A 19,127-nucleotide genomic window follows, 5' to 3' on the forward strand; every position below is an offset into this window, starting at 1 on the left:
CACAGTGTATGAAACCCTTTTTCAATAGACCATAACAGTAATAGCTATTTCTTATTTACAACTGGAGGAGAAGATCCAGCTACCAGATTTTATTATGCAGAGTGAACTTTTCAAAATTAAATTAGCAGAGCTAACGTGGTGGACCATAGTAAACTAATTAGTTGTTAGGCTGTTGGCAGAGATAGTATCAACTCTTTCAGACTTCCTAACAAACATCCTCAAAAATTACAAGCAAAGGGTTTCTATTGCAGTTTGGTTAAGCATGAAAATATTCATTCTCTTTAGTCAGAGCAAGAAGGTGATGGCAGGAGAAGCAGCTCAGGGGCAGAGCCAGGCAGGAAACGGCCCCAAACCTCCCTGATCAAAAGCAAAGCCCAGTCAGATGGATGAGAGCCTTTCATTGCCACAGTTTAAGTGGCTTGAACATCGGTATCTTTATGATCTCTGGATAAACCCACAGGCTTTGATCTGCAGAAGCAGTGCAAGGTCCAGGGGGGTTTGTGGAGCAGGGGTGACCCAGCCCAGACAGGAGAGCCCAGGGAGGGGAGCACAGCCACCCATCTGCTGTGGGGCTGTGCCTCCAACAGCACCTTCCTGGCACCTGTGGGAGCCTTGGTCCTGCCTGCCTGCCCAGGAGCAGCCCTGCACTCATGGAAAATTAAAAGGGTGCTCATTATGAAATCCGTGCCACATCTTGTTAAAAGTGCTCTGTCATTGAAAGGAGAAGGTGGAGGCTCCTTAAGCTGGGGTTTTGTTGCCCTCTAGTGAATGAGGTCAGCATTATGCATGGGAAATTATTTTGATCACTGCATAATTAATGTGCTCTGAATTGGTACAAAAGTGCAGCCAAATTGCATCCTGTTCCCACTTGAATTAGTTAACCTACAGATGCTGTTTCCTACAATGTGTTGCTTCCTTGCCTGAGCCTTTTTTAATTTTTTTTTTTTTATTCCTGCAATGAGAATGCACGACTGTGTGGGTATCATGATAAGGCAAGGAAGCCAGAGACAAGGAATAAATCAACTAAATAGATCTGCAGCACAGCAGCTTTAATACGTTGGTATATACTTAATATGTCTCCTGAAAAGAATGTCTAATTATACTGTCATGGCAAAAAATGCATTTTCAATAGTGATAAATTATGCCATCATTTACTTTCTGAGAACATGCTGAGATTTATAAAAGATTACTGCAAAATTATCATGCCAGGATATAAAAAAGAAAAGCCAAACTCAATTATCATTGGCATCAGGAAAGAAAGAATGGGGAGAAAACCCCTTTCATTAGTGAAATAGAGAGTAGGACTGATTAAATGTTATGCAGAATTAAAATATTCTGCTATGGAATGAAAGTCAGCCTCACATTGCTCCTTTTTCTGACTGTCTTACCTACTTGAGACTATTTTGGGGCTCAGATGAGGAGGTTGTCCCAATCCTGTGTAGAGCTGGCAGCCACAGGGCCTAATTTTTCAACGACTACAACTTGACAGTTTTGCTTATCTGCTATAAAACCAGGAGGAACTGAAGGAGTATCAGGCTCCAGAACAGCACATTGGAAAATATGAAATTATTTCCTGTGTTTTTTGCCCCGAGAGCCCCCAGCTGAGCTGAGCAGGGGCAGCAGTGCAGGACAGACAGACCCCAGCGCTCCCCGTGCTGCTGGGGGTGATGGAATGGGCTCCAGAGCAGCCCAGGGACATGGTGTGAACCACACCAGGCACCTCCCTCAGCTGGGATTGCAGTGTGCAGCATCTTCCCTACCTACAGCACCCAGCCCTGAATTGCTTTTTGGCTTTTCAGCTCTATTTTAGCTGCTGGAAGACATTTTCTTCCCAACAAGCATGATTGGCAGTTGCAAGTGAGCAAATACAAATCAATCTCTTGTTCCCAGCAAACTCTTAATTTTTTAGAAAGTTTTTCCCTCTAGCCATCAGCAAGTACTTTTGGCCATAAGGAAATTAGCAGCTTTGGTGTATTTTATAAAGACATTTACATGCATCTTCTTCATGTTTTACACTTGTTCCTTAACATTTTTTCTCACATGGTGAAATTTTGGTAAATATTGCTGCCTTCTTCTCTGAGTCTGCACACTCTCTGGAAAACACTATAAATAGAGAAGGTTCCATTGGAAAGTACTATTTGCAGTTTCTAAAATTCAATGTTATGCTTAAATTTAAAAATATTACTGCAAGTTCTACAGTGAGGGTTGAAAGTGTTTCCTGAATATGTGGTAACTACTTCAGGGGCTGGTTGTTGTCGTCGTGGCAGGAAGAACAAATCCACACTTATTGTTTTGCTTTTCTTTCTCTCTTTATTAAATACAGAGGTGATAATTGCTTGGTTTTGTTCACAGCTGGCACTAAATGATAACTTTTCTTCTCATTAGACATGTAAACCACAGACAGACTTGCTCAGCTTCTCCATTTTCATCAGATAAAACTTCAGCTGATTTTAGCCTCTTTAAAATGAAGGCTATTTGGTCCCAATAAGCATATTAAGTTTGTTTAATTTTTTTTATTTGAATCTCAATAATAACATTTTTTTTAAATGAAAAAAGGCATTTTAAGGGAGGGGAGACATGATGTGACCTGCCAGTCACTGAAGCTCTCCACTGCAGGAGCTGTGTGCCATGAGGTGAGAGCCCATCTCTGACTGCAAAATCAGATGACACTTCTAATTTTAAAATTAGATTTAAAATTTTCTGGCCAATCCTAGCTTTAAAGCATAAAGCAATCCTGCATGCTTCCACACTCATTAATCTTCACTTTCAGTTTATTTAAAAATGAATCTTCATTTTCTTTCTATTTATTGAATCGTATTTATTAAATTGAATACAATTTATGCAGAACAAATCTTAGCTGTAGCACAAAATGACCTACTGAGCTCAAAGTCTGCAAGAAGAAAAGGAGAACAGTTGTGCTAATAAGATCTGGCTTCACTTAGAACACTCCTGCAACATGAATCACTGGGAAAAAAGCCTCATTTCTATGACTGAGTGCTCTGAAAACAGAACATTACCAGCCAAAGAGAGGGATAAATTTTGCATGTGTGATTGTTCCCAATTGGCTTTGATACAAGGAGTAATTAAGGGTGTTGTGTCTCACCAGGTTATTCCAACCTTTTTTTCCAAAAAGCTCCCAAATGTCACCTCACCCTCAGTGACCTCCCGTGCCCCCAGTGCTGCTCTGGGCAGTTTGGGTGTCCTACAAATAATTCCCCACCTTTGGCTGCTGGAATGACACAGGAAAGGCCTGGGCATCTTTAATCCCTCCAGACACCGTGGTCCTGAGCCAGGCTGGGTGTTTCCATCAGGGATCCATCCCTGCAGCCTCTCGGGGTTTGGGGAGCCCAGGGGGCAGATCTGATCCGAGCTGGTGGCTCAGAGGAACATTTCCTGCTGGGCTCCTCCTTGGAAAGACACATGCTGACATTAGAAAAGTTGATGCAAAATAGTTTTAAGTTGATGGCGATTCAAGATTTACTCAGAGAGTCAAAAATTCAAACAAAGGATTTGATTTTGACAGCAGCTACAGATTTGAGAGGGAGAAGAGCTTTGGAGCTTTCCTGGGTTAGTGGCATTGCTCTGAGCCGAGCCAGTGCAATCTGGGGGCAAAGTTTTGCCCAAGAATTGATTACTTTGACTGAAAACAATATCTGGATTTTCACAAACAGCCCCCTGACCAAGGATGCTTTCTCTGGGAGGTTATAGGAAAGATGGACAGTGATAAAAAAATAATAACATTTGAGGATTTAATTTATTTTTTTTAAGAATACCTGCAAATTTGAAGGGCAGAAATAATTGCCTCTCCTGCTGTAATAGTCATAGATTTTCTCAGTCATGAGAAAATCTCCAGTTAGATTCTTTAGAAACTGTATTTGTACAAATACAGAAAATGGATGTTTGCTGTCATCTCTTCAAACCTCCAATGTTTGCTTCATTAAACTCCATGCAAAATGTTGGTTCATGAGTGGGTCCCTTCCTTTCTGCAATATTTTTCAGTCCTCCTTTCTGTTTGTTCTTCCTTCCTATTAGTGATTCTGAGGATATTTTGTACCTTGTGCACATTTTTTCTTATTAAAAATGTAGAAGTAAATATTGCTCTTAGGGGTTTTGGAATAAATCCAGAATTAACTTAACGCTGTCATGGAGCTTCCTTCATTTTTGTAGTGCTATATATCAGTGCTCTGAGCCAGAGTCCCTGCATAACATAAAATTTAAATTCTACTCAACAAAAATATTTCAGTGAAATGTTTTTCCATTTTTTCTCATTAATCAAAATAACATGTTTCACAGAAAAACAAGCCCTGATCGCTCTCTTTGTGAAAAACTGAAAGTGGATTATCTTGTTAGAAAATGTAAATCTGTGGAACCTGAATGACACATTTCAACTACCCACAAATCAGATTTTCATTCCCAATAAACTTCTTTTCTGGTTTTGTTTTGTTTAATTATAAAAACCTAAAGCCTGTCAAAATCTCAGAATGACACATACAACAGAAAATCAGATTGCTGCCCACCTCTATTAGTTTCTATAATAGTCTTCAACTACTAGGAGGGAAAATGAAGCATTAGGAACAAAACTGTTTCGATGACAAGATGCATCTGAACTTCTTATTTTCTGACAAATAAGAGGAATAATTTTACATTTCTCTTGCTGTTTTCCAGTTTTCTGACAGTTATTTCTCTGCCTTCTTCAGTGCCAACAGAAATGAAAATATAAACCTCCATTTCCAAACTGCAAATCCTCCTCTGTGGCTGTGGGGCTGTGCACACACACGCTGGGTACATTTCTTTTTTTTTGTCTGGTGCCAATTAAAACACACATATACCAAGGCTTGTGTTTTCATCTGACCGTGCCTTGATGTTTATTTATAATAAGGTGTGCATTTCTGGGAGCCCTTTTTTCTCCCTCAGAGATTGGTGTGTGTCTCACTTGACAGATAAGGGTGGCATTGACTCAAGTAGGATCATCAAAACCAACACACTTTGACAGAACAGGCCTCATAAATAATGTGCATCAGTTTTTACTCTGTCAGTGTAAATGCATCTCCTCCACTACTGGTTTCCACTTGTTTTATCCAGAATGCCTAAGAATAATGAATAAATCATGGTCCTGTATACATGTATGTATGCATATGTATGTGTATATATTTATACATAATTCATGCCATAAATATCTATTTTGGTCTGGCAAGGAGGTCACATATAAGAGTGGAGGTGTGTTAAGGCACTGTACCTCAAGTATTAATCTACTTTCAGATGCTGCAGATTATTTCATTTAACAAGGGGAACAGATGAATGCAGCTCATCTTGATGCAGTCTTTTTTCTTTTTTTTTTTTAGTTTTACCCCACAAAGAACATGCAGCGCTTGTGATCCCCAGTGGAAAGTTCTTTTGCTTATCACTCCTGGCTGTTTCCAGTCATTAATTGGCCCCAAATTGCTCATTAAGTTTTTCTGAGCCTGCCAGTTCTCCTAAGCTGTATGTGGTCCTTCCTTCTGCCTCCTCTCTTTGGTTTTCTTGTCACATAAATCTTCATAAGCAAGAGTCATTGCCTTTCCTTCCGTGTTCCTTTAAAGGAGAGGTACAAGTCAGTGTCTTGGATTTGTTTGGAGTTTTTGGCTCCACACAGAAACATAAATTGTTGACATAGATGCTTTTGTTTATAAAATATATTTGAAGAACATAAACAAAAGAAGAGACATCTTTTGCCTCCAACTCCATTTATTGGGCAGATTTTGCACCATCTTACTTCAGTGATATTTAACCTGTTTGTGACTTAGAACACAAAATTGATAACTTCAGCACACAATTTAGCCTCTCCAGGTACCACATGGCCTTCAGCCTGTTCCATCTGTATTTTCTCCACAGGATAAAGGACACTCTTTGTTTTCTAAATCACTTTTCAAGTCCCCATTGCTCATTTGCAAACTATAATTTACACAGTGCTGCAACACTTCAGTACTGAAGCGCCTGGAAAACAAAAGAGCTGCACAGAAAATGTGCAATAATGTCTGAAAACTAGCCCCCAAGATTGTGGGGTGCAGAGCCCGTTTTTCTCTGTCATTTGCAGAATAAAAGAAGATAATTTAGACCTCACTGATGTATAATTAGTACCCAAGGAGTAATATCTTCATAGGACAAGAAGGAAGGAATGGAGAAGGGTCCTCAGGAGAAAGGTCTCTGACTAGAGCTGTTGGCATCAGCCCTGGATGTGATTGGATTTTATAGATATGATACACTAATAGAGGCACTCATCCCCCAGAACAGGCAATGCCTCTCAGCTGGGGCTCCCAATGCACTAATTACTCTGTTTAACACAAAGACAGTGGTGAAATGGAATTCTGATAGAGAAGCCATGTTATCAGTATGCCCTGGGATTCCTGCTGAGCCCTGCACCTTTCACCTGAGCATAAATGACAAATTGCTTTTCTGCTTTGTTCTTTCTCCATCACATCTGAAATGCAGGATGTGGTCTGTGGATTATTTTCATATCACCTTTGTCCCCCAAAATATCCAAAGCATGTTCATGGCACTCAGAGGGTGCCAAGTCTAACATGATTTTAATGTGTTCTAGGACATTTTTGCCTTTCAAATGATCCCTGATTCTTTCCTGGGATTGTACGCTGCTGATGAGAAAGAGAATGGGAGATGCTTTGTTTAAATTGCTCAAATATATTGTAAGGGAAGAGGAGAAAATGAGAGGAAGGGATCAGAGCTGGAAGAGCTGGCAGGGACTGCTGAGAGGGAAGTGAGTTCAGCTGCCCAGAATCTGCTGGTTATGTTTTGGAGATGGGTTTGAGTTTGGGCTTGTTGGGTTTTTTTTTCTGTTTCCTTGGGTTTTGCTATTGAGGGAGGAACAGTAGGTTTAAGTTCTGGTCAGAAACTTGACAAGTTTAGAATCGGTTGACAAATCCAATATATTTCTGGCAAAGTTTGTGAAACATCAAAGTGCAAGAGGTTGGAACACCTACAGTAACAAGTAAGAAGCAAATCATGACAGAGTGAGTGACTAGGGTGTTAAATAAAGTCACAACAAAACCTGTCACAGGTTTTCTGACAAGCTTTGGAAGAACACCTGACAAGGTGTTCTCACATTAATAGCAGCAGTTATTGTTTGATTACATTAGTACTGTGAATGCAGCAGGGCTGTTATTTTGCCTTTCTGTCTCCATAAGAGTCAGGATTTTGGTCACCATATCCCACTTTGGCAAAGCTGCTGAGCAATTTTGTTTTGATATTAATTTACAATGTCCCTCTCCTATGGGGAGATGATTTTGTTTTGACAAAGAGCAGTAACACTCAAGAACTCCTGATATTTAATGTATAGAGAAGGTCATGAATTTATGTCTGTGCTGGGGCAAATCTTCCAGTCTCTGTGCCAGAGATGGATGGCACCTGTGCTACGCCTCACTGCTGAGAGAGACAGTAAATCATAAGATGTTACTTCTCACCTTGCTGAAGTTGTAAAGTGAATATAGCATTTCTTTATGTTGAATGATGCTGTTAGGGATCATTCACAGGGCAGGTTGGGTCACACAGGCTCCCCAAAAAGCAGAGTTACCTTCCCAGAGTAACTGAGGCACCTTCTGAGACACAGAATACAACATTTTGGTAGCAAAACCTAATAAATACCTGCCTGTCCATCACTGTCTCTTTGCATTGTCATGATGAAGCTTCTTCTTGACATCTGATTTAAGAAGAGATTGAATTGTCACTTCTGTTAATGCAGGGTTTATGCTGCTCTCACCATGGATCAGCCCAGCGTGCAGAGCTGGTGAGGCAGTCCCAGGGAAATCCCAGCAAATTATGTTTGGGGAACAGGTCAGGGTTTGCAGGATGATTTTTTTTTTTTCCCCTTTTCCCTGCTCCACTCCATTAGCTCCTGTTGCTGTGAGGTCTGACAGGCAAAGCTGAGGCAGCAGCTCCTCGGAGGGAGCACATTTCCCTGAGTTTGGGCAGGTGTGGCTTGGCCTCTTCACCTCCCAGCCAGGGACGGAGCAGCCTGAGCCAGCAGGGGCTCCAAACAGAACTGCTCCAAACAGAACTGCTTTGCTCCCTGGGAGCTCAGCAAGGGATTTGCCTTTTGGGACAGCAGACATTTAATGCTAGATAAAGGTGGTTTTGTGGGTTTGCTAAGAATATTTCATATTTATTTCAGATTAGTCAAATCAACTGATGCACATGGACAATTTCCCTAAATTGGCAAAGCGCTCTAAAGCTTGTTCTACAGCTAAGATTGCACATTAACTTCTGAATTCTTTCATAAACATGGGATTTTTTTCTTTCATTTTTGCTTTACTTTTCCAGGTATTCACTTTTCAGTTAAAATCTGTGCATTGCTCAACCATCTCACACCTTTTGCAAGGATCCACGTTTGACAATATTCAAAATACTGCAGTGACATAAACAAAAACTGGCTTACAAAGTCCAGAGATTACACATTCAAGCCCTGATTTTATATTACCATATTTATTTGCTGAAATAAGTGGGTGGTAAAAGAAGCCAGTGCCACAGGCAATCTGTGTCACCAGCTGCAATGTGCATCTTCTTGCTAGTTTATAAGCAAATTCTTTAAAATTTTTTATAAATAGTTTGAAGGCTTTTTGTTCTGCATTCGAATCTGTGCTTGAAAGCATAAGAAAAAAAAAACCCAAAACAAAATAACGAAACAGTCTCTCTGATAATATGATGTAAAATTATTTAAAATTGTTGAGCTGTGGGAATGGAATAAGAAAAAGATGTAAAGGATCCTGACCTGTGGGAAGAGGATTGGCCTCTGGAAAGAGAGCCAGGCTTTGCCTTTTATGTTTGGTGCAAATACAGATCATTCAGCAGTGAAATGTGCAGTAGTTACAACATTAGTTGATTGGATAGTTAATAACTTTGACACAGAGGGATTAACAAAAGGAAATAGATGGCATTTCTAATAGCAGTTAAGAGGAATAATTGTTCTATCTAACAACTGACTGAATGTGTCAGGCAATATCAGCATCAAAAGGAAAGTAAACGCCAAACAAGGAAATGAAACAATGATGGCTTTAAAGCTGGAACCTTTGATTGGGATGCAAATGAGCCTGGAATTATGTGAGGAGGTGTGTGCATGGGGAGATCCCCCAGAGTAACTCTGTGGGGACAACTGTCCCTCTCAGAGCCACAGAAGCCCCCAGAGGAAAGAAAGGAACTGGGTGCAGAATGAGATTCTCCACCTGAGGAGCTGCAGAGCTCCAACTCCAACTCCACCAGGCTGGTTCCTGGCTCAGTTTGCCCATGGGCACAAACCCCACAACACTGGATGGGTGATCCCAGTGCCTGCCCTGCTCCCCTGGGCCAGGCTGGGCATCTCTCCCTGCCCAGCAGTGCTGGGGCTGCCAAGATGCCAACCAGCTGAAGAACCTTGATGTTGCTCAGGCTGGGACACATCCAGGAGCAAAGTGACAGCCCCACGTGGGAAACATCTTTTAAATGCATTCAGGCTCCTCACACACCAAACAACCCCACCACTGCCATATCCCACTATGGCATATTTTCCAATTGTGTTAATATAGTTTTTACCATTCTTTAACCTGCTTGCTAAGAAGAAAAATGAGAGTCTGATGTTCTCTACACCTTAATTAAGTTGATAAATAGTATCTTCGTGACATGTGAATAAAAAGTTAACTCAAAGCTTTGTGTTTGCAAAGAGACAGTAATTTTCATGACTCAAGTTTTAATAAGCTAGATTTGAAACTCAGTTGACTGGGAGGCAATGAGGTAAAAGGAAAGATCTAGCACTTCTTTCTCGGCACCTCACACTCCTGGCTCTGAATCTCTGAAACCTCACTCTGGTGAACACAGAATAACTCTTTAAACAGGAAAATTCTGATCCAACAGGTGAAAAAGCCTAAATTAACAGATCTGAAAAGCCCTGCTCTCTGAGAAAGGAAAAATTCCTCTCCCATCTGAGGATCTGAGCTGATTCAATATGCAGCAGTGTCTGCCCTGTCCTCTGCTTTTGAGAGAAGCTCTAACAGGGACTCCAGCAAGCACAAATGGGAACAGGCAGAGCCCACAGTGCCCATCCTGCCTGTGCCACAGCTGGCAGCGTGTCCCAGAGCACAGCTGGGGAGTCCCAGCCCTCCCAGCCCTGTCAGAACTCCCAGCAGAGCAGCACCCACCCAACCCTGCATTTGGTTCTGCCTCTGCAGACATTGCAGCTTGAAGGAGCCCAGAGTCAGCACTGCCTGGAGAACATTTTATGATTTTAACACACTTATGTACGATTTGACTCTTTTTAAAATCACTGTAAATGCATAAAGATTATAGGTGCTCATGTAGGCTATACTTTAGAAGAAGAAAAATCAATTTTTCATTCGTCAGCGGCAGCTTGCAATACAACTGGAATATTACCTGAACCAAGTAAACAGAATTATCCTCTAACCTGAATAAGAAAAATGTAACAGAAAGTCTTTATCTCTCTGTTTTCAACTTATATTATCTAAGTTTGACTGTGATTTAAAAGAAAGCAGGGAGGGGTATATGAGCCAAATGCAGAATTGTTATGAAAGAAGCAAAACCGAGCCCTGTGAAAGGCCTGTGAAAGGTTCACAATGGAAATGATTTTCAGTTTAAATTACTTTTGCAGGACTGTAATGTGGCAGTCAGGAAGCTTCTGTGAAAAGTCCATTCTTTTTTCTTCTATATTTTTCTTTCTTTTATTGGTTGTGTTTGTATGAACTGCCTATGGCCCTGAAAAATACCTGTTTTAAATGTTCACCCCTACGTTCCAGGAATATCTGAGTACTTCACACACATTAGGAGTTTTTCTTTTAAAAATCCTCTATAAACATTCTATTGTTGTTGTTATGCTTATTGTACTATAACAGTTATGAATTCCTTCTTTTAATTCACATCAAAAGAAATGGGAACTGAAATTTTTGCATAGAAATTTCTTTTTCTTGTGTCCTTAGGCTGAAGATCCATTTGTAGAAATCTGCCCACAAAACTGCAAAAAATGGTACCCAGGTTGAGGAGCATTCCATGGACAGCAGGAACATCCAGCAGAGCATTTTAGTGTATAAAGAGAAATGCAGAAATTTCTTAAAACTTACATTAATTATATAGTCTCTCATAATCTACTTCCCCTTTTAACATCTTATTATAGGATTTGATTTTGTGAGCTTTTTCCTGCTTTAGTGAAGTCCACACAGATTAATATATTCTGTATATCAATAGATATATAGATAGATTATATCAACAGATATATATTGATATATATATCAATATATAAAATTATATATGTATAGTCTATTTTATATAATATATAACTATATACTATATTTATATGTTATATTTTTTAAAGTGTGGCTTAATTTTTCAGTATATATTGGGGAGAAAAGGGATGTAATCTTAAATCACAGAATGGAATGGAATGGAATGGAATGGAATGGAATGGAATGGAATGGAATGGAATAGAATAGAATAGAATAGAATAGAATAGAATAGAATAGAATAGAATAGAATAGAATAGAATAGAAAGAATATCAGTTCTGCTCTTTCTATGAGGACTCATGCACAGCATTTTACAAACAGGTAAATGTTTCTTAATCAGGAGTGATTGCCACCCTCAGGGGCCAGAAGCTTTCCTGGAAACTGCTCTGTGCTCCTGAATTTTAGGACTTAAAAATAGCTAAACTCTATTTATATGTCCAAATTTTCATCTCTTAATGCTTTGCAACGTTTCATCTTCTATACTTCCAGATTTGTCTTTAGTTTAAGGATTTTAGGACAGTATTGTTTTCTTCTCCTAAATTTCTAGGCGATGTTTTCACCTCCTTGGGCTTTTATAGTTTCACCTTTCATCTTGGAAATAGGTCTGGATTGATGTGGTGATGATAATTGTTGTGGGAAAAAAAGAATTTTATTGAGCCTCAGGTTATTTCTCCCTTGAAATATTCTAGATCATTTTCTTTATTCTAAACTCTTTAATATGCTTTTTGAGTCAGCAGAAGTTTATTGTGTGAACTTATCAGTTGCCAGTGATCTCTCCTGGAAAATGGATAGCATCTGGTTTTTTTTAAGACCGATCTTGTCATGTTTTTTAAAGACACCATCTGCTTTCCAGTGCTCCAAAGGCGACTGTGGTGTCCAGTGGGATTTTTATCATATGTTTGCCTCCTTTTCTGAACATCTGAATATTTTAAAGAGCAGCTAAAGGCATAATTCTTCCTCCTAAACAGTATAATTCTTTATATATTAAAGTCACATGGATGTATTTTCAGCGAATTGAGGTTGAAGTCATAAAATGCTTTTTAGAAATGTTATACCTAATGATATACTTCCATATTTAATCATAGATATTTAGTGTGCACTCATCAGAAGCAATTTTTGGTTCAGAGTCATTACAAATATATTAAATTAGACACAACAGACCCATTTTCTGCAATAGAAGCTTTGGATTTGGTCCCCTACAAATTGCCCACCGAAACGCTCTCAAAAATGCCTTTTATTATCACCAATCACATCTACATTTTGAAAAGAACAAACAAAATCTAGCTTTATTCAACTGTGAATTCTATTGACCTGATTGAGCAACTTCTGTTCCTGTGAAAATCCGTTCCTTGCATGCTAATTACAGCAGAACCCTTTCGTCAGGAGCACGGCGGGTGTGGGTGAGGATTCCACTGACATTTTATTTCCTTTAAGCCTAACTCACATCCCAGGCCCTTTCAGCACCAGCAGCAAAGCACATGCTCAGTTTTAAGCAGGAGCTTTAGTGTTTTGTTGAATTAGAGATTTGGCAACGGGTGGGAATATTAATGGGGGTGAAGTCATATAGGTGCTTAGAGCTAGCAAGATACAAACCCTAGAAAGAAGAGAAAAAAATGAAACAGAATTCTTTGCATCATCTGAGGTTCCATTCTGTGTTTCAGGACTGAAACAAGAAGATTTTTTTTGCTTGCAACTACTGAAAAAAATATTTATATCCACGTTGTGCAAAGTCCCTGATCCCTGCTTTAATGTCTCACTGAAGTATCCAAGTATGTTGTTAGCAAGGCAATTTCCTTGACAAGGCTCTTGGATTTACTAGGCTGTTCTCATGCAATTTTTCTCTGTTTTCCTCTACATTCAACATGTGCCAGATGTCACTCCCAGACTGGTTTTTGTGTGTGAGTGAGAGATGATCAGCATGAGGGACAGCCCAGCCAATGCAGCAGCGGATGCACCTTTATTGGTGAGCAGCAGCTCCTGGTGCTCCACGGCATCAGGCTGCCATCCCCATGGATAACCACAGGAAACACCACCCCAGCCCCATCTGTTCCTGTCAAAGAGGTTTTACAAAAATAGGGAGGGCACATCCCTGCCTTGATTTATTACATTGGCCAATGCCCCACCACAATCTCTTTTTATACAGAATATTCCATGTTTGACCTTCTTCATCCACACTCATCCCATGTGTCCTTGTTGATTTCTACATTTTATATCTGCAGGTGCACACCTTAAATAATGTGTAAAATATTTGTGCCTTCATACCATGTTAAAAAAGACAAGATTTTGCTGCATACTTTAAAATCACATTACCCCTACCCTAAATAAAAACTCTTCCAGAGAAACAAGCTACTGTATAATACTGAATTCTTTCTCATTGCCTAGAATTGAATTATATCAAAACACTTGATTCAACCACTGTAATACAATGAATATTAAGCTCTGTTTCAGCCACTATGAATAAATGAGATTATTTCTATTGAGGTGGGATTTTATCACATAATGTCCAGAGATGTTTGTTGGTGCTTATTTTTTATTACAGGTGTTAAGCAAGTGATTAAGAAGTTAAGCAGGATAGATCCCTGTTCAGTGACATTCTGTCAGCTAGTGCTCCAGCCCACAGAGATCCAGGCTGAATGTTGCTCCTTTTCACTTTCCAGGTCGTGCCACTCCTGCTGTCAGACAAATACAATAGGAATTACTCAATTTAACACCATTTCAGTTCTAATTGAATTCCATTTGCTAAATCCTGAATAAATACATTACAACTGCTGCTTCGGTCAAACAGAGAGAAATAGCCATCTTATAATGACTCCCCTGTGGATTTAATGCCTATTCTATCTGTTAGAATAATGATTCCTACATCACTGGAATATATTTAAAGGATAATAGTTATTTAAACATGCCAAGACTTCATACAGCAGATAAGTATTTTTAATTTGCATTTCTGGAATGAAAAGGACAGCTAGAATAACTGAGTTTTTACCAATTTGTCTGTTTTCTGAAGTATCTTGGTATCAGAGCAAAGATACAGGACTATGAAAGGGGTTTTTTCTTGCTTTCTTGCTTTCAATAGCAGTCTTAGGTGGGGAAAAAGGATGGGAATTACATCACTAAATACAGAAAACTGACATGGAAATGCACCCCCTGCTCATCACCCCTCCTGGTCTGCTGGGGAAATGAAACCTCCTACATGGGACTCATGTTTATGGACAGCACATACACAGAAAAGCTTAGATAAATAAGTGATCTCAGGAGGCTTAAATTCAAAGATATTTTGTCTGTTATAGGGATCTGAAGTTAGGTGAGATGAATGCCCCCTGAGAGCACAACAAGAAGTCCATTTGTTGGAATTAGGAGACTCACCCTGGAAAGGGAGGTAAATTTAGGGAAAGAATGGAGTGAATTTGTCCCACTTGAAAAGAAAAAAAATAAACAAATAAATAAATTTGGAATCTTTCATTCAGGCCAGCCAGTTAAATATTTCAAAATATCACCAATTTTTTCTTTCTTTTCATAAAAGCTATGAATCTTTGCTGCTGATGATGTCAGCATTCACCTGGAAATGGGAGGCTGCATTCCCAAATCCTGCTCTGCAGCAAGCAGAAGATGAATGTGAGATGTGTGAGATGAATGTCATGGTCCCTGAGACAAGAAAGGCATCTCTGACTTCCAAGTTTTGTGAATGGTCACCTATGTCCTACTTACTTTTTTTTTTTTAATCAGCCCAAGTTACTTGCCAAGCTTGACTCAAAATGGTGAATAATTTCAGTTCTAATTAACTTTTTTCTGAATTATCTATTCACAGCCTCCCACTCGCTCTGCCTTCAAAATTCCATCTTTAGCTCAGATCTTGTGAAACAATGTAGATCATGAGAAGGGAAAATCTAATAGAAATACTCACTTTGCAGAACTTCTTTCAAATATAATGTGTCAAGCACAAGGGTCTTGAATATATATGGTTGTAAAAAGGTATCAGTGGCAGATGATTGTTGAGGGCTGTGCTCCAATTAAATCCATTGAAGCTTGAGTTGGAGGTTACAGGTTGAGAATTCCCTGAGGCTGTGAATGACTCTGGCTACAGAGGTGGATTCCATCCCTCTGAACAGACCTGGTCTAATCCAGCTGCAGGGTTTCTGCTCCCTTCTCCCCTCCCACCCAATTAGCCAGCTGATGATATTTGTGTCTTGGTAGCAACATTTTTATAAGGAAGCTCTTTGCCCTTTCTGGTGAGTCAGAGATTGACTCTCAACAATGAAGAGTTCAAAGACTCATGTAATGTTTTGTCTCAGAAAGTTGCCTCGAATGTTAAGTGAGGAGAATGAACACTGAGAGGGAGAGAATTCCCTCATCAACAGAATGGAGAGGAGAAGAATTTCCTCCCCTGCTACCTCCAGGCACGATGCTCTTTCTTCTGTACCACTTCCTCTTTTTCCAGGCTGTTTTCCAAACATTCAAAAAACCCTTTGATTTTTATTTTCCCCTGAAGAATTTTTAATGTTTCACTAATATTCCAAATGCAGATCACCAAGCGAAGGTAATTCACCCAGAAATTAGCTAAAATGTAGCAAAAGTACCATGTACCAGGAAATAGATTTTATGTCTTAATCTTTTGTGTGTGATTTTTTCTGTTTTGGAGTTCCTGCCTAATCCTTTGAAGGTGAAAATTTCAGGTTGTGCTGGTGGCAGTAGGGTTCCTGCTTTCTTTACCTGTGCTGCTTGCTCACAGCTCTTTTTCCACTACCAAAGGAGAGTTGTTTTCAAATACATTCACAACAGTGCTGCAGGAAGTTATGTTTTTCTATCACAGCCCTTGGTAAATATGCACCCTGGGGTGAGTTGTCACCTGGTGGTGTCACCATGGGTGGTGAAAATTTCTCAAGTTCGGTATTTTTAACAAGTAAAGAACACAGCAATAAAGTTTTATTTTTTAGTTGAATGAATGGGTGAGATATGGAGCTGCTGGATATGCCAGACTGCTTATTTCCTGCTGATTTTACTATCTTTGGGGACTGAATTATTGACAGAATAAGTGAATTTCCACCCCCTCTTTAGTTATTTTGGTATACTTGTGTGCTACCTTACAAAATCAGGAACTATCTGCTTTTGTGGCACTCTGTTATTTTCACACATGATATTTCCACTGTGGTCAAGAAAGAGAATCAAGAAAATAACCTGCAGTGATTTTGCTTCTTCAGGAATTAAATACTGAAGCAGGTATTAAATTAAATACTCATTTCATTAATTTAACCAGGTATTTAGGATCATCTGGCTGTACTACCTGATCTTTTCAATATTATGGTCAAATGGTGACAGTGTGTCTTTGGAACACTGTCAAGACACACAGGATGGGCAGGTGTTCACAGGATCCCCTTTAAGGCTGTCTGGTTTTGTGTCTTGTATTCCTGGACTTGAAAAATCAGTAAAAATTATTTGAAGAGATGGCTGGATGTGATATAGGATGATTTACATTAGAATATATGGGTTCCATTTTCTAACTACCCTTGTTATTTTCCCTTGCTTTATCCTCTCTTCTCTTCTCTTCTCTCTTCTCTTCTCTTCTCTTCTCTTCTCTTCTCTCTCTTCTCTTCTCTTCTCTTCTCTTCTCTTCTCTTCTCTTCTCTTCTCTTCTCTTCTCTTCTCTTCTCTTCTCTTCTCTTCTCTTCTCTTCTCTTCCTCTTCTCTTCTCTTCTCTTCTCTTCTCTTCTCTTCTCTTCTCTTCTCTTCTCTTCTCTTCTCTTCTCTTCTCTTCTCTTCTCTTCTCTTCTCTTCTCTTCTCTTCTCTTCTCTTCTCTTCTCTTCTCTTCTCTTCTCTTCTCTTCTCTTCTCTTCTCTTCTCTTCTCTTCTCTTCTCTTCTCTTCTCTTCTCTTCTCTTCTCCTTTTCTCAGGGTGACCTTGAACTAATCTAATCTATGTAGATAAAAAACCCCATCTTCTACCTAATGAAAAGATAAGATAAACCCACCTAGATTTGAGGTGTATGATACAGTGTTATGTGCTTACAAACCAAAATGTATTGGCAGCAGTCCAAAAGTGTCCTAGAAAATACACAGAAATAAGATAGACAGGTAGAAACAATTATTGATCAAGACCTTTTGTACTGGGAGCTAAAGTTAATAACATTTTATTTCAAAATCAAGTGTGGATCCTGAGGGTGAGAGATGTATTCTGAAAATATTTGGTTGTACTTTCCTATGCACAGGCTGGTAGGGAAGCAATTCAAACTCAGTAGCATGGGGGCAGGGAAATGGAAGATCACAAAAACTTTGGAAACATAAGTGCTAATCAATCATTATTTGGTCTTTTTTCATCTAATGTGGCTACCTGTGGCCAAACACAACTAGATTGGATTTTTTTACATTTAAAATCCCATGGTACACAGAACAACCATTTCAGGAAAGAACAGGCAGGTTATTATATTTGCAATACACATTTTAGTCATGCTGTTTAATTAGTGAGAACAAACGTAGTGTGTGGTCACAGTGTAAAATGAAGAACCTCAGCTAGGAATGGGCTGAGAAAATAACCTAAAGCTGTAGGCTTTGCAGAACAGAGCTGTGTTTCAACTTAAACACAGTTATTGCAGGCACAAGTCTGCTTGGACACTTGGTATTTTATTATTTATTTTGTGTGTGCATCGGAATAAATAAATAAAAGTGGAAGTTAGCAGGAAGATCGGGTCAGCGTGGGAAAGGTGGCAGAGGTGATGCCACAATCCCTGTACCAGCACACAGGAATGGTTTGTGGCAAGGCAGGGATGTGGATTGGACAGACTCCAGAGCATCCCTCTTGTTGCTGAGAGCAGCACATGGTGGATGCAGGAGCCAGACCCGTTCAGGGAAGGTGCTGTGCTGTCAGATCGGACTGAAGGAAGTTTTCACCATCAACACTTCGGGTGCAGCCTGTGCCAAATAAAATCACCCCTGCAGATCGAGACAACTGTGAACAAGAAATAGACATGAGCATCCTGGCTGATTTACCCATTGTCCCTGGAAAACAACTCCTCCTGTTTCAGGTGTCAGGAATTGTCTGTAACCCTGACCCTGCAGGAGATTTGGAAACAATTTTACCTGCTCCTTTGTAGGCATTCTCACTTTCAAATTAATGAACTCAGGGTCTTTTCTTTGGCTCTGACCAACCACAGGCACATTGCTCTTGTAGGGGCAGGTACATGACAGTGTTTCTTTATTTTACAATTATGACTGGGCTGGGTTTTTTCCAACCAGAATTATTTTATCCTTTCCATTCCCTACCCTGCAAAAACATGTGTAAAATATTTTATTCCCTTTCTTCTTCCAAGATTTGCTAATTATGCTACAAGTAGGAACCTTACCTTTTACTTTCTGTTACATTTGAAAAAAGATGCTTAAAGACAGCATTACCTGTAGGAAAGATTTCTGGCAGAAGAAATTTCTATTCTCACAACACTCAAGTCTAAGTTTGTTTTGATTGAACACTCTTCAAATGTTGTGTTGTTTTGTTTTCTTTTTTTCCCTTTATACAAAAGAATAGCTTTTCTTTAAAGGAGAAATTATAATCTAAATTCTCTCTCATGCTTTGGAGGTTCCCTCAGATGCTATAAAGAATATTTCTTGTTTCAGAACAAAAAGGGAAATGAAGATGTTCTCCATTTCCCGAGTGTCTGATCTGCATAACTGAAAACTCTGAGACAAATGGCCACTGGGAAAAAATCCCAAAGTATTTTAGTAAAACAGGATTTCATTTCCAGTGGAAAATTCAGAGAAAGTAGATTAATAAGTCATATACATTTGGAAAGTATGCTTTTCACTTTTTTCTTCTGTAATGCCCTCAAAACTGGTGATTCCACAGCTCTTTGCTTCCTTCAAGGCATTTTAAAAATAGACTAATATCAGGTCCC

This window comes from Fringilla coelebs (genome assembly GCF_963513975.1).
Source record: "Fringilla coelebs genome assembly, chromosome: 18".
NCBI lineage: Eukaryota > Metazoa > Chordata > Aves > Passeriformes > Fringillidae > Fringilla > Fringilla coelebs.